The following is a 14,679-nucleotide window of genomic DNA, read 5'->3' on the forward strand; positions in this document are numbered from 1 at the left end:
CATAACTCGTGACTCTCAGAAATGCCATTAAATCTTTCTGTGCCGTATGAGGGCTTCACAGAATTCCTGACCTCAAGCGCATTTATCACTACTTGAAGGCCCTCCCTTCTACTGAAGAAGATGGCACATGAAATGACATAAGAACTGGCAAGTGTCGCAGCTGTTGTGGCTGTTGTGGGACTCTGTGATGCAAAGCACTTTAGGGCGACAGATCCTGAGCTGTTGCCTTCAGTCATGTGGTCTGGACATCTAATTCCTGCCTATGGGATTGGGCCGCCTTTAAATTCTGAATATTAACCTAAAGTTAAGATGCGGTTAAGCTAAAAATTATCAATGTAACCTCATGCAGGGTACTAATTTAAATTATAAGTTGCAGTTAGAGGTATATTTAACTAGGGAGACATCAACATTTGTAGAATAAAAGAATTTGGAATAAGGACAGATGAATTTTCCATTAGTCTGAAAGTTAATATCTTCACCCCTAGAACCAGAAAGGTCTAGAAAACCCTTTCACTGAAACCACAGTTTAAAAGAAAGTGATTATAAGCATTTTTTCTGAAGGCATAACAAGACAACATTCACGTTAGAGAAGAGCTGGAGCTCCTGAACTTCTAGCATTTCCATCAAACAGCACAATTAAATTTTAAAACAACTGCAGCAACAGCATCTAAAAGCAGCCACTGAAGTATCTCTCTAGCCACAAAGCAGACCTTTTCTGTCCTATTAAGACAAGTATCACGAAAGATACTGAGAATTCTCCAGGATTAGCGCAGAGAAAATGACCAGTGAAACATATGACCAGTGAAACAGAATAGAAAGGATCCCTATGACTAGTGGACACAGATTTTAAGTGCCAGAGAATCACTTATATCAAGAGCAAAGGCTTTAGAGCAATGATTTCAGAGTTATTTCCTTCCCTTCTTTGAGCTAAGGGTTTTACCAATAGACGAGTGACCCAGCGGTTTGTGGCTAGCTTCAGAGCAGCCCTGTAATTATGCCTGTGTATATGTGCGGTTGTTGTGTGAATGGATTTACACATGAAAGACCACTGGATAGTAAACCGTATGCACTGGGATTAACTCATCTTTACGAATTCCTTCACTGTTTCAATATAACTGAGTTAAAAGCGCTCCTTCAAAAAGAGACTACTCTTTATAGAAGAGTAGCCAACAACTTCTGCCCTGACCTTGACTTTGCACTCAGAAGGTTCCTTAGTCCTGCAGTCTAGCCCCTCATTTCTGATCTCTGCTGAAGGGGTGCTATGACCATCCCACCAGCTGCCCTGCCATATTCCAGCTTAGCCCTTCGAAGACTGGATTTGACGACCTCCAGATTACCTAGCTCTTTCATGTGGAATTACTGAGAATAGAATGTTTTCTACAAATGGTACAAACAAACATTACAAATTGACTTTTGGTGGACCTCACCTTTCAAAAAGTTTCAAGGCAAAACATCTTGAAGTAGCATGTGGTTCTCAAAATTTTTTTTGAAACTCAATTAGACCAGCACACATATGCAAAATCACATTTTAAATAAACCATTGGAAGATATGCATACAAGCCTAGTTGTATCCAGCTGGCACAAGATGTAATTTACACATTAATATTCACATTCTCACCCAGCTCCTTCAAACTCCTGATAACCAGCTTTGCTCCTTTATTTATAGAATTTTCCTGGAAAGGATCAGCATTTGTGGGGAAACTTAATGACTATGTTCTAATCATGTTTCTGAGACCTCATTTCACGATCTCAGAAAAGTCTCCAAAAAAACTCTGTGAGATGACATTTCCATAAGGGAACTCATAATAAATGTTTTTAATAAGGGTGATGGGTCTAAAAATAGTTATCCCATGTAAGTAGCAGGCAGTTACAGTATAAATCCTGAGCACTCATTCCATTTTTAGTTTCTATAAGGGTGACAGGAGTAATGACACTAAACTGGTATAATGTTTCACACTGACCTTGATTTAGAATGTCTATTTCTTTCTGGTACTATCTCTGTGTTAAAGGGTAATGGGAAAACTCCAGAGGAGGGATCCAAAGGTAAAGTAATTATTTTGTCCCGTTTCAACAGGACTGTTAGATAAATTTCATGCCTCGGTTTCTCTCTACCACTTTGAAAATTGCTGTCAGTCTTCTTGTTGGGGAAAATTTCCTTCTCAAATTGCTGAGATTTCTGTAAATATTCTTACTATTGAAGTCTGCATGAGAAGAGTCAAATCTAAATATCTGATTGAATTATAACGTATGTGGCTTTCTTTCTTTAAAAAACACATACACACTGTATCACATGGCATGAAATCAAATTTAAGGTTTTACAATTGCCCCCACCTTTGTTTTGTAGCTGACCCGTGTGTAACGTAAAATGTGGAACAAACCAGACCCCTTTCCAACTGTGCAGATGGCTCATTATCCAGCTGTCTTAAAGACAGAAGGATTAGTGGAGTGTAAGTGTGGTGCTGGGAAGCTGAAAACTAGCCTAAAGCCAAATTTTTCTGCTCATGGTCCAAATCGCCCATTGGGAGATACAGTTGGGATCTGAGATAAGGTCTGCCACATTATCCCAGAGGCAACCCAACATTCATTTCACTTACACACACACACACACACACACACACACAATATCAATCTCCCATTCTTGGGCTCTTAAATTTGTAACAGAAGTAGAGTTGCAAGCTTAACGCCAGATACTTGGTTTGAAGCCTTTTTTTCTCCATTTCAGTAAAAAAGTATTTTCGGTACTTCATTAAAAAAAGGAGGAACATTGCTTTGGGAATTTTCTATTTCCTATCTCCTACCCATCATCTGGAATCGTTAATTTGGCTGTGTGTGCATGTATGTGTTTTTAAATGTCCTCATAAATATACATAATACCAAGCTTGGCCTTTTTACACAGCTGTTGTTTTGAGTATGTTGGGTTTAGTGGTGTTAATGGCGTAGGCATACTCTTGGCTGCACCCACGTCTCCAGCTGGAAAACAGATTCATGTCATTCACGTCACCTTTGTTGACAGGAAGGTCAGCAGTCTGAACAATTTTATTTATTTATTCGCTTACTCTTTATTTAGCTTTTGGTGGGGGAAGAATTAGGGATAAGGTGATGTTGACACATATTTACTTATAGTGACTGAAAGCATGCAGTTTGAGTTTTAAAAAATTGAAATGTATTTGCATGTGACAGTTAAACATACATTTTTTAACATACAATGTAACTATATATAGAACTGTTAAATTTGGGAAAATTGATCTCTGAAGAAGAAAACTTATTTCGTTGTACTTAAACCATCCATTCTTAAATCAGATCTTACAGCAGATACTAGAAATTGGCGTCAAACCCATGGGCATGTGATCAGGCAGCAGCAACGTGCTTGTAAGAGGACTGATAAAAGGAAAAGAATGCTTGATGTGTAGTTTTCTGCCACCCTCCTGTCCTCCTCCTTGAACCTTGAGACCTAAAGGCAGACTCTAGGATGGTGGCTTAGTTTCCTGCTGTTCTTCATCACAAAACATAATAAGAACACCCTGTTGAAAAACATCAGCTGGACCTGGAGCTAGGGGACGCCTTTAGGATCATCGCCTCTCCGCTTGAGCATGGTCTTTGTCAACAAGCTCAAACTGGATTTTGGAATTTTCACCAGGATTTTAGTTAGTTGATGAGTATTTCTCACTGGCATCCACATTTTCTCTTCAAGAGAGATTCCTCTGCCAGCAACACTATGTCCGTTGTCAGATCAAAACCCAGAACTTGCTCACTAAAGTAGAAGGAGCAGCCCATGGCTCCAATTTAGATTGGCCAGGGGCTTTAAGACCTTCTGGTGTCTACATTCCTCAGGCAGAAATAGTATGCTACTGAGATTCAAAGAGCCTCCTGGGCAAAAGATAAAAATCCGCAGTTATGAACATCTATATTCTTTTCTGAGTGGCACGCCACATCTCCAAGGACTTAAACACTTACCAGTTATTCCTGCTTATTAGACTCTGGGACCCAAGGAAAATGGCTTGGCTGTATCTGACCATAAGCTTAGGTTTCCCAAAATTTAAGTAAATATATTTCTGTTGGAAGAGAATGAGTGGAATCTGCTTTGCAAAATACTATCTTATAAACTAACAAGTGTATTTCAGATCAGTTCTCTCATTTTAGAACAAGCCTCTCTTCTACCAGTCTCAATTCTATTGATCTCTACCCGACTCCTGTAGGTTTTCCCTTGCCTAGCTCTGGGACTATTTGGACTCAAGTGAGCTGTCCTTCAATCTTTGTTTTCTGCCCCAACTCTCATCCTATTCTCTCACGGCAGGTAGCATTAAAGGTTAGATGTGGAGGATAGCAAAATAAATGAAATGAAGCTTCCCTATTCCTCCAATTGTCTTTGACAATAGGAATAGGAAAGAAAGAATCCCCAGCCTACCCCTATGTTATAGAATTGGGTCTCCTCAAAATTCTTATCTTGAAGCCCTAAGCTCCAGCTCCTTCGAATGTGACTGTATTTGGGGATTAAGTATGATTAAAGGAGATGTGTATCGGTGCCAAGTTGACACGGGGTAGACTTGTGATGGTTAATTTTATGTGTCAACTTGGCTCGGCTACAGTGCCTATCTATTTGATCAAACGTTATTTGAGATGTTTCTGTGAGGGCATTTTTGGATGAGATTTACATTCAAATTGGTGGACTTTGAGTAAAGCAGATTGCCCTCCATAATGTGGATGGGCCTCATCTAGTCAGTTGAAGGACTGAACAGAACAAAAGACTGACTTCCCCTGAGCAAGAGGAAATTTTGCCATCAGACAGCCACTGGACTCGAACTGCAACATTGGCTTTTCCCTGGGTCCATAGTGTGCAGACCGAAGCTGCAGATTTTGGACTTGTCAGCCTCTATAACCACATGAGCCACTTCCTTAAAATAAATCTCTTTCTCTCTCTCTCTCTCTCTCTCTCTCTATATATATATATACATACATGCTGTTGGTTCTGTTCCTCTGGAGAACCCTGACTATACACCCTCACTATCCCATCTGGGCATTCCTGTTCCTACCTGCTGAGTCTGGAAATGACATGTGGGAACCTTCCTACCACAGTTGGTTTTGAAGGATCTACTCTATGCAGACGGTTAAGCTGGAAGTTCTGGAAGAGGCAGGTGGGGAAGGAGCCTTCATTTTATTGATTAGTTTTTCTTTATGGAATTAAAAAATAAATCTATCCCAAGGTACCACATTTTTATTTCTGTCACTATTCCTATAAGGCTCTTCTCCCCTGACTACCATTATCTGAAATTAGGTACAATAACTGTGCTTCTGGAAAAGATTGAGGAGTAAATTAAGGGACGGGACTGTGGCATATCCTGGTCTGTCACATCAGCATTGCCTCACGAGGAAGGAGAAGGATGCTCTTTCTCCATCTCTTTCCTTAGAGCCTTTCCCTCAAATACCAGAACACCTGCGCATGTTCTCCATTGGTAGAATCCTAAAGTCCACTGGTAGAATCCTAAAATCCACTCATAGAATCCTAAAATCAAATGTAAGACTAATAATCATGTTGAGAATTGAGAATTCCTTTCTTTCCACTAAGATTGGACAAAGAAGGAAAAGAGGTTTCCTTTAAAAGCAGGATAAACAACGCAATTTATGCTCTATATTCTGGTAGTTTTAAAAGAGCTATTATAGATATTGCCAAGTATAATATTTAAGTATTTTTGTGTTCTTTTCCCTATGTTTTTCTCTCAGCCCTGAATTTGTCCTCTCTACTATAAATATTTTTATATATTGTTTATATTTCATTAAAACAAATATTCTGTTTTTTCAGCCAAGTGTATATTTGTATATTGGTTTATATGCATGTGATGCATAACTTCTCATATGTTGAAAAGTGTAGGCACTGAAAATTATTTTTAAAATTACAAAAGATACGTAATGAATCCTTGACATATTATTCCCACATGCAGCATTTCCCTGCTATATCATTCAGATCACCTTGTCCCATGTGGGAACAAACCCATTACCCTGAGGTTTCATTGTATTCATTTTGCAACTGAAGGGAAAAAAATACTGTATATGCCAGTTAATCATCACAGATGTAAGCACCAGCTGCACTCTCTGCTTTGTTTATGAGCATATTTTAACTCAGGTAAACACTGTAACTCTGGCAGAAAATTCTGCCTGATGGATATGAAGCCTGCCATTATGTATTCATTATTTTTTTAAAGAGCACTTATAGTTGTGCAGGAAAGAATGCTGAATTAGGAAAAGGAAACTTGAATTCTTGTCTTGGCTCTGCCACCTGGATTCTAGGCAAGTCAGTTAGTCTCAGTTTCCACATCTGTAAATTGGGATAATACTATTTACTTTACAGAGTGGCTGTGAAGAGTAAAAAATAATTTATGTGAAATTTTGCAGTGCCTGGACATAGCTTTTGCTCAATTAATTTTTAACTGATTCTCTTCTGTAGAGAAACTAAGTATAATATCTGCTTTATATTTTAAATATGCGGAAAAAATATATGATAATAACCACAAATACTCTTAGGGGTGCCTTAAAAGGGAAATGCAGATATAAAGGATGATCAATTGCATGTGTGTTTTGTTGTACATTCTGTGTTAAACCCATTCATCTTAATTCCAGCTGGATAGCACCAATCAGCATAACCAGTACATTTTGCTTGCTGTCATGTGCCTGTCCCTGCTTTCAAGTCCAGTTCTAATCAGCATGAAAAATGTTAGCGGGAATGTGTCAGAGATGGTTGACATATAGTCAAGTCATTGTTCCTGGTGGAAATTAATGAATAACTGCTGTTAATATCTTAATTCAACTCTGCCGACAGAATCCATACGCACAGGAAAGTGCTCGCCAGCTGGAGTACACCCTCAGCTGAAGAGCGTGAGTCATTAATTCATTTTCTTAGGTTTGGCCGTTTGGAATGCAATTCACAAAACTAAACAGGGGAGGGAGGTTATGTGTCAGGAGAGTGGGCTGAGAAGAAAGAGACATGGAGATTTTTTTTTCCTTGGAAATTGAAAGAGTTAATAAACCAGTCTCAGTAAGGTAAAATTGTTTGGGGAGACATCCATTCATAAAACCAAGGTTCCATCTCATTTGGTCCAGTTACACGAACACAGGCAGAGTTCAGAGTCAGATTCTTCAATGGGTACTTAAGGCTGCCGTAAAGACTACACACGTAAATCAGGTCCTCTGGGGCTACTTCTTCTGCGCTGCTTCTTCAGGAGGAATTTTTTTTTATGATAGGTTGTTTTCTCATTCATAAATATGGAAAGGATGAGAATAACACAACCAAATATTACATTATACATACGACTAATTCAAATTGATGTGGGAAGTGGGCTGAACTGACTTCTGAGGGACGTGGAGGAGTTCCGTTACTGTTTCCTAGTGGCCTCTCTGTCTCCCACCAGGCAGGAGTGGGTCTGATATCCCTAAGGCCTCTTGCAGCCCTCACCGCCTGCCTCACCCAGCGTCCTCTAATTACAGATCACCCTGCTTACCATTTTCATGGAGAAACCTGAACACTTAGCATCTGCATTAGGCTCCTCAAAGTTCCTAACATCACAGGTTTCAAACTCAATGTAAACTTACTTTTTTTCCAGCTAATAGACTATTTTGATGCCTGTTCCTGCAATTTTATTTATTTTACCAGCTTTTTTTTTATTTCAAGAATAATACATGATTAATGTTAAAATTCAGGAGTGTTAAAAAGCACAAAAAAGAAAGTGAAAACTACATAGGATCATATGATTCATTCACTTAACCTATATTTATTGTATCTACTATACGGCAGGGACTGTAGACAACCCCTGTTAACACCTGTGGTCTAGATTCAGCAGCACAAGTGGATATTAATATTTATACTTGAAATAGTTAATTTTTAAAAGAGGGGTTATTTAATTTTATTTCTTAAGTACAACCATAATGTGAAATTATGAGAGGAATATTGAGACACATAAAACAGAGCATTTCTGTTATAATTCCATGATTCAGAAGCCCTGGGTTCTAGATTTAACTATCTTACTGGTTGACCTAAAATAAAGCATCTAAGTTTTTTTTACCCTTTAGTACTTTCTGCATCTAACATTTCATGAGTTTTTCTACTAGTAACCGATATATACAGTTCTTTCTGTTGTTACTTATTCAAATGGTGCCCAGCATTATGTTTTCATAGCAGGGTTTTGTATTAGGGTTTTTTGTCCTAACAATTTGGCGTAAAGTACAGGTGGGCTTGCCATTCACTTAGTTGTTCCTTAAAGTATTTATCTACATGATTGAATTTTGTCCTAAACCTGTTATAAACCAACAAGTGAACAAAAGGACTCAACTTGAACCACCTAACAGAATAATATTCCTGAGACATCTCAGTTTTTTTGCTTTTTCAGTATTTCACAATACACTTCTAATCATTTAGGAGTATTAAACATATTAAACACATTTTAGTGTATATGTGTGCAGGAAACATGCATATGTGATTGGTCACAAAGACTAAACAAAAACAAAAATGATCAGTAAAACCAAAGCCTGAATGGAACTACTTCGTTGCTAATTAGTGCTGGAAACTTTGCGGGGCCCCAAATGTTCCCCTGAAAGCAGCATCGTTCATGATAGGGCCCAGAGGAGCATATCACGCCAACTTGGATAACATTAATGGTAACGTTATCTGACTCTGTAAAGAGGTCCCTAACTCATTTGGGCAGAAAAGAAGAGGGGAAAAAAGACCTGACAATAAGAAAGTACATGGCTGATTACAGTGGAAAAAAAGAAAAAGGGAAGAGGACGCAACCATAACTTTCTGAAGGATCGTCTTCTCTAGTAATATTTGTACAATGTAGTAACTTTGTTTTTTTAATCTTTTGTTTACTTGCCATTGTTGTTGTGATAAATACTCAAGTAATGCTACAGATAGGATCACCAATGGACCTGTGTTCCTGATAGAGGCCTGATTTATTCTTGTTATTCCGGCATGATTAAGAGCTTCTTGGTTTGGGTATAAATAATATAAGTCATAGAAGAGTTTAGGGGCTTATATTTTTGAGAGCTTAAAAGTTTCAGATAAATGTTAAGGTTGTCTTTAAGAAATATCTCTACCAGTGCTCTCATTTTATTCAAGGGCTAACACTTACATGGAGCTTACTCCAGGCCAGGCGCTGTTCGAGCATATTCCACGTAGTAACTCCTTTGATCAACTGACAACAACCCAGTGAGGTAACTCCTATTATCATCTCTATTTTACATGAGGAAACTAAGGCAACTTTCCCAAAAGTACACAGCAAAAAGTAGCATATTTGAGATGTGAACTTAGGCCATCTTAATCCAGAGGCCTTGTTTTAACTACCATATGCCTTTCAAGTATTTTTTAAATTAAAGCTGTTTGATCTCTTCATTGTTCATATTGGTTGGAAGAATTAAAAATTTGTTCATAAATGATCAATAATTTGTTCATAAATGCCACCAAGTATTTCACAAATATGGCTACAGTGCAAGAAGTCTACAATTTTCATTCCTCTCTCCACATTGCCATTTCCACCATCAATTTGAAATAGAGACATTGGGAATGAAATGGCCTAAATTACTTTTAATGTCCCAGTAAACAAAACAGAGGAAAGAACTATGGCTAATCAACAAACTGGATACTCACAATTCCCAGACACACCTCCCCCTGACCCACACCTACTTTCCGGGGAACTTTTAGCAGCAAGGTAAAGACTGAGATGGCTTCAGGAACACAGTTCCATTCACTGAACAGAAAGGGGAACCCAACTCTCATCTGGCCACTTTACTAAAACCATATCCCTCTGTCTGCAACTAAAATCTTATGGATTCTTTTTAAACAGGAGACTCAAGCTTCTACAATTGTTATCAAGCTGGATTATCTGACTTCCCTGCTCACATCAGGTTCTGAAAGTATGAGAACTGTTACTGGGAGCTGTTACAGCAATAAGAGGTGGAAGCTGACTGCTGCAGAGAGGCAAACAAAACTCAAAAGTAGATGCAGAAGCATCTGTGCTGTGCAATGAAGAATGAGCACCACAAACATGACCCTGAGTAGCCACCTCAGAAAGTGTTAAGCTCTATTGAGCATCCCCTGTCTAGTATAATCTCTCTTACAAGATTTACATTAATAATTGTTCTATAAAATTCTGGTGGTTGCAATTGAGAATCTTAGCTACCTTAGTTAACTTGCTGGAAGATGTCTTTAGTGATTTTTATGGAATGTAGGAAACTTTTTGTTAATAATATCTGGTATCTAATAAGTCACCCATCCTGATTCTGGATAAAATGTTATTTATTCTTAACGTGCCTAACAGTATTTAAAAGAATCTGGCAAATGAAATCGGTAGGAAAAAGGAAAGTTTTTCTTGTCTATGATAGCCTGCATAGTGATAAAACTCCAAATGAAAAATTTAAATTTCAATTACCTGAATGCATTATTTAAAAAATATAAACCAACTGTGTATTTGAAACACCTGGATCATTCACTGAACTTGTGACATTTATCCTTATGTGTGGAACTGCATAGACGCAGCCTAAATGGCTGTTAGTAAATGCTTAGAAATGTTTTCCCGGCAGGGTAGTGATAGTTTTCTGTCTCCTGTTTCCCTTCCGCAAAATGAGGGTGGTATTAGACACATCAGCTGCTTGTCAGACACTGAGTTAGGCTTTAGAAAAGACACAGAAAAACAGAGCATTTTTGTTATAGTTCCATGATAAGGAATTACGCTACCAAAAAGAGCTAGAATTCTGCTTTTTAAGGATGAAGTCTGCTACAGAGAAATCTGCCAGGACTTTTCCATTTTTATTCCCATTTTCTCTGTTCTCCATTTGAACTTAGTAATCCTTGGTATATTTTGGCAGAACCTAAGCTTTCTCCTTAGTTCAACTTCCCCTTATTAACTTGAAATGAAATTTTATGAAGCTCTGTGCAGAAAAATTACAGTATTAAATGGAAAGGTTGCATTAACTATCTTCTGCTTCAAGTTTCTGCTTAATGTTCTAATGACAAGATAGGGAGTGACGTGCAACCCCTTGGGTAGGAAAACAAGATGCTGAATAGATGCATATGTCTTGTAACGGGATATCTATAGAGATAGAAACCAGAACTTTGTTGCGATTAGTTAATTTCCCTAAGCATTGACTTCCTAAAAATAACCTCAGGCTATCTCTTTGCCCAAATTCTTTCCCCAGACCTGATGTCAGACACTATATTTAGGACAATAGCAAGTAGGAAGATTTCATCTGTTCATTCAAAATTTCCCTTAACACAGCAACACATGTTAGTAATAGAAGTGAACAAGGACAGAAAACTTCCGCAAAAGTCTTGAAATTGTGGTAAGTGAAGGGGGCAGAGCTATGTAGAAATTGTAGCCATTGGTGTCATCATTGTCATCACGAAACTAGCTTATTTTTCAGAAATTAATACAATAAAAAAAATTCTCTTGTTTGCCATTAAACCAACTGGGCCTTAAGAAATGGAAATTTGGACTCATTTTTAAACAGATGACCATATTAGCAGTTACATTATTTGTCCTCTTACTTAGATATGCAGCAGATTTAAATCCAGAAGAGAACTAAAAAATTGGCATTAGGTAGTTCTCATCATTATTATTTTTATCTATGGGTTTAATACCAATCCTTTGTAAAACAATTCAAGAACTTCAAGAAAACTACTTTGTAATTCAGAGTGGAAAGATATGCAATAAAACACTGGAAATCTTTTTAATTAGAGCCACAAGGTGATAAAGAATGCTTCTAGAAACATGGGGTTGGGGGCAGTAATTGGTTTGGCCTCACCCTAGATTACTGCTAGAGCAGTTTAGAACTTTATTTTCCCCAAGAAAGTTGAAGATATAGGTCTAAAAAGAAACAGAATGTCCAAGGGCCTCTTTGCTTTCCTTTTTTTCCACGAGTTTTGTGTTTTTGTTTGTTTGATTGATTAGAAACTTTAGTGGTTCTCTGATGTTCTTTGTATTCTGGTTACTCTATAATGAAAAGTGCTTACTCATGGTGAAATTTGAAAGATCCCCTTCAGGCTAAAGATACTTCACTGAAGTTTATTTAATGGTGAAAGCCATATTCTGTTTACTGTTTACCTCTTTCGTTGGCAAGGTGAATTCTGGACATGAGGCACGTGTTTTTATGACAAAAGAAGGTGTAAGGACCCAGAAAGGAAAGGATTCTGCCTTTCTTCCCATTCTCTGTATTTTACTCTCAAGGAACTTTAGATAAGCCAGAAATAGCCTTACAGACCTGCTGTCACCTAACTGCCTTGTGTCATGAAATTTAAAAATGCCTTCTAATTTAAGTAGTCACACTCTAGGAATTATCTAACTGAATCACCAAAACCACCTCCGAGATTAGAGGGGTTAAATAACTGTAAACAACATAATTTGTAAACAACAGAGCTGAGCTTCAAACCCAGATTTATTTGACTCCAAAGCCCTGTGTTCAGCCAGTGCATCATATACTTCCCTATAACGCCCTTATGCCTGCTCATGAATCCTGTCTCGTTGCACCCTATTTTTCAAGAACGGTTATCATGAAAGAAAACCTCCCTTTGAATTCCTCACTCTGCTCCCCACATCTCCATTGTCATATTAGAAATGTTAACTAATAACGAAATGTTACCAAGTATTCTAAACTTACTAGTTAATGGCACAGAAGGAAGGAACATGACTCATCTAGAAAGACGAGCTACACAGTCCACCAGTACAGTCACGCTTCACCGGTCGGGATGCTGCCAGGACCAGACTAAGTCATGTAGATCTTTGGGAATACAGTCTTCAACCAGAAAATGGAGATGATCACGTCTAATTTTGAAAGTTCATTCATAAATAAACCAAGCACTAATTTTTAAAACAAGAATATTCTACCACTGTGCTGATTTACAATGAGCAATTATGTCACCTGGAATTATTTACTTTTTACAGTAAATATTTTTACATTATTTATTATTAAAATAAATGTTTAATGAGTGCCTCCCAGTGAGCCAAGCACTAGGAATTCAAAACGAACATGACAGATAAGAATTTTACTGTCATGGTGGTCAATGTATGAGATAAAATTAATAAATAAGCAAAACCAAAAATTGTAACAAGTGCTAGGAAGATGGCTGAGACAGAATGATGAGGTGGTTTAGGTAAGGCTGAGAGTGGAAAATTAAGAAGGAGATGGTTCTGCTGAGCGTAGAGAAAAGAACCATAGGCAGAGAGAGAGCGGCAGGTAAAAAGGCCTTGAGGTGGCATAGAGCTTGGTGTGTGCTGGGAACTGAGAGCAGACTGAGGCTGAGGGAAGGTGGGAGGAAGCAGGTTTGGGGGGTTAGTGACGGGAAGTGGTACGAGATCAAGTAGAAGAGAATCAGAGATGTCTGGTTATGGTGTCAAGTTCAGATATGAATTGTAAGTACAACAAGAATCTACTGAAGATTTCTAAGCAAGGGGCCCTCATGATCTGATATGTAATGTAAAAATATCTCTCTGGCTGCGGGTTTGCAGAGAATGTGTTGTAAGAAGGTGAGAGTGACAGAGGGAGTAGTCAAGGGCTACTGCCCTCGTCTAGGTGAGAGACGAAAATAGTTTGGACTAGGGTGGTACACATGGAGACAGGGAGATGAACGGATTTGAGATATATTTTGAAGTAGAACTAACAGAACTTACTGATAGACTTGATACAGAAAGTGAAAAGAATGAAGGAATTAAAATTTGGACTGAGCTACTAGGTGGACAAGGATGCCCTTTATAGAGAAGGGAAAGCCAATACAGTACTTTCTAATCGTTTTATGAATCCAAGTTTCAAAAGCTAAAATAATGATGGCTACTGATTATTATTATATGCTTGACCAGATACTTCAAAGATATTATTTCAATTAACCCAGTTGGCAGTCTTACAGAGCAGCCTTATAACGGCCATCTTATACATGAGAAAATTGACCTTCCAAAAAGTTAAATACCTTTTCCAAAGTATCAGGCTGGGAATTAGTAGAACCCAGGTCTGTTTGGCTTGAAAATTGGATTCTTCCCAGTGATGGAGTCTCTGTCTATCTGGCTTTCAATTAGAGCTCCATATCTAGATCAGTGTCTGGCATACAGTATATTCTTAATACATACTTATTACCTAAATAAATATGTGTAATTTCCACTATGGCTTGATGCTTCTCAGAGATTCCCAAATATACTCTTTTCTTAGTTACATCTTAAGTACTGATATTACTTGAGTAGATTCATAGATCTGTCCTTTAAACTACCGCTCCAGGTGAGACCACACAGAGCTCTCTACCACTGATGAAACACTCTACTTACATTCCTATCTCCACATCCTTCCTGGAGAAAGATCTGTGAGCACACACTACACTAAAGGACTTTAGAGGGGCCTTAAGAATCTCAACTAAGGCTCAGGTTCTCAAGACCACTGCAGGGAGATCTAGGAAAGACATGCTCAGACGAAAGTTCCCCTGGGTGGCTTGGGCACTGTCTGAACCTCTGCCAACACCTCCATGTCCAAGGTCTCTGGACCATTGGTTTTATGGATCATCTCTAGTCTCAGGGTTATGAGCATCCTTACTTTACAGTGCACTCTCACAAGGAGGACCCACTTTGCTGTCAGGGCTTGGGCTACCCTGGGAGCTCCATTAGAGCATCCCTCTTCTGCAAGCAAATTTCCCAGCCTCACAGCATTCCAACCAGAGAGTCT

Source organism: Equus caballus, chromosome 27 (assembly GCF_041296265.1).
Source record: "Equus caballus isolate H_3958 breed thoroughbred chromosome 27, TB-T2T, whole genome shotgun sequence".
Lineage (NCBI taxonomy): Eukaryota > Metazoa > Chordata > Mammalia > Perissodactyla > Equidae > Equus > Equus caballus.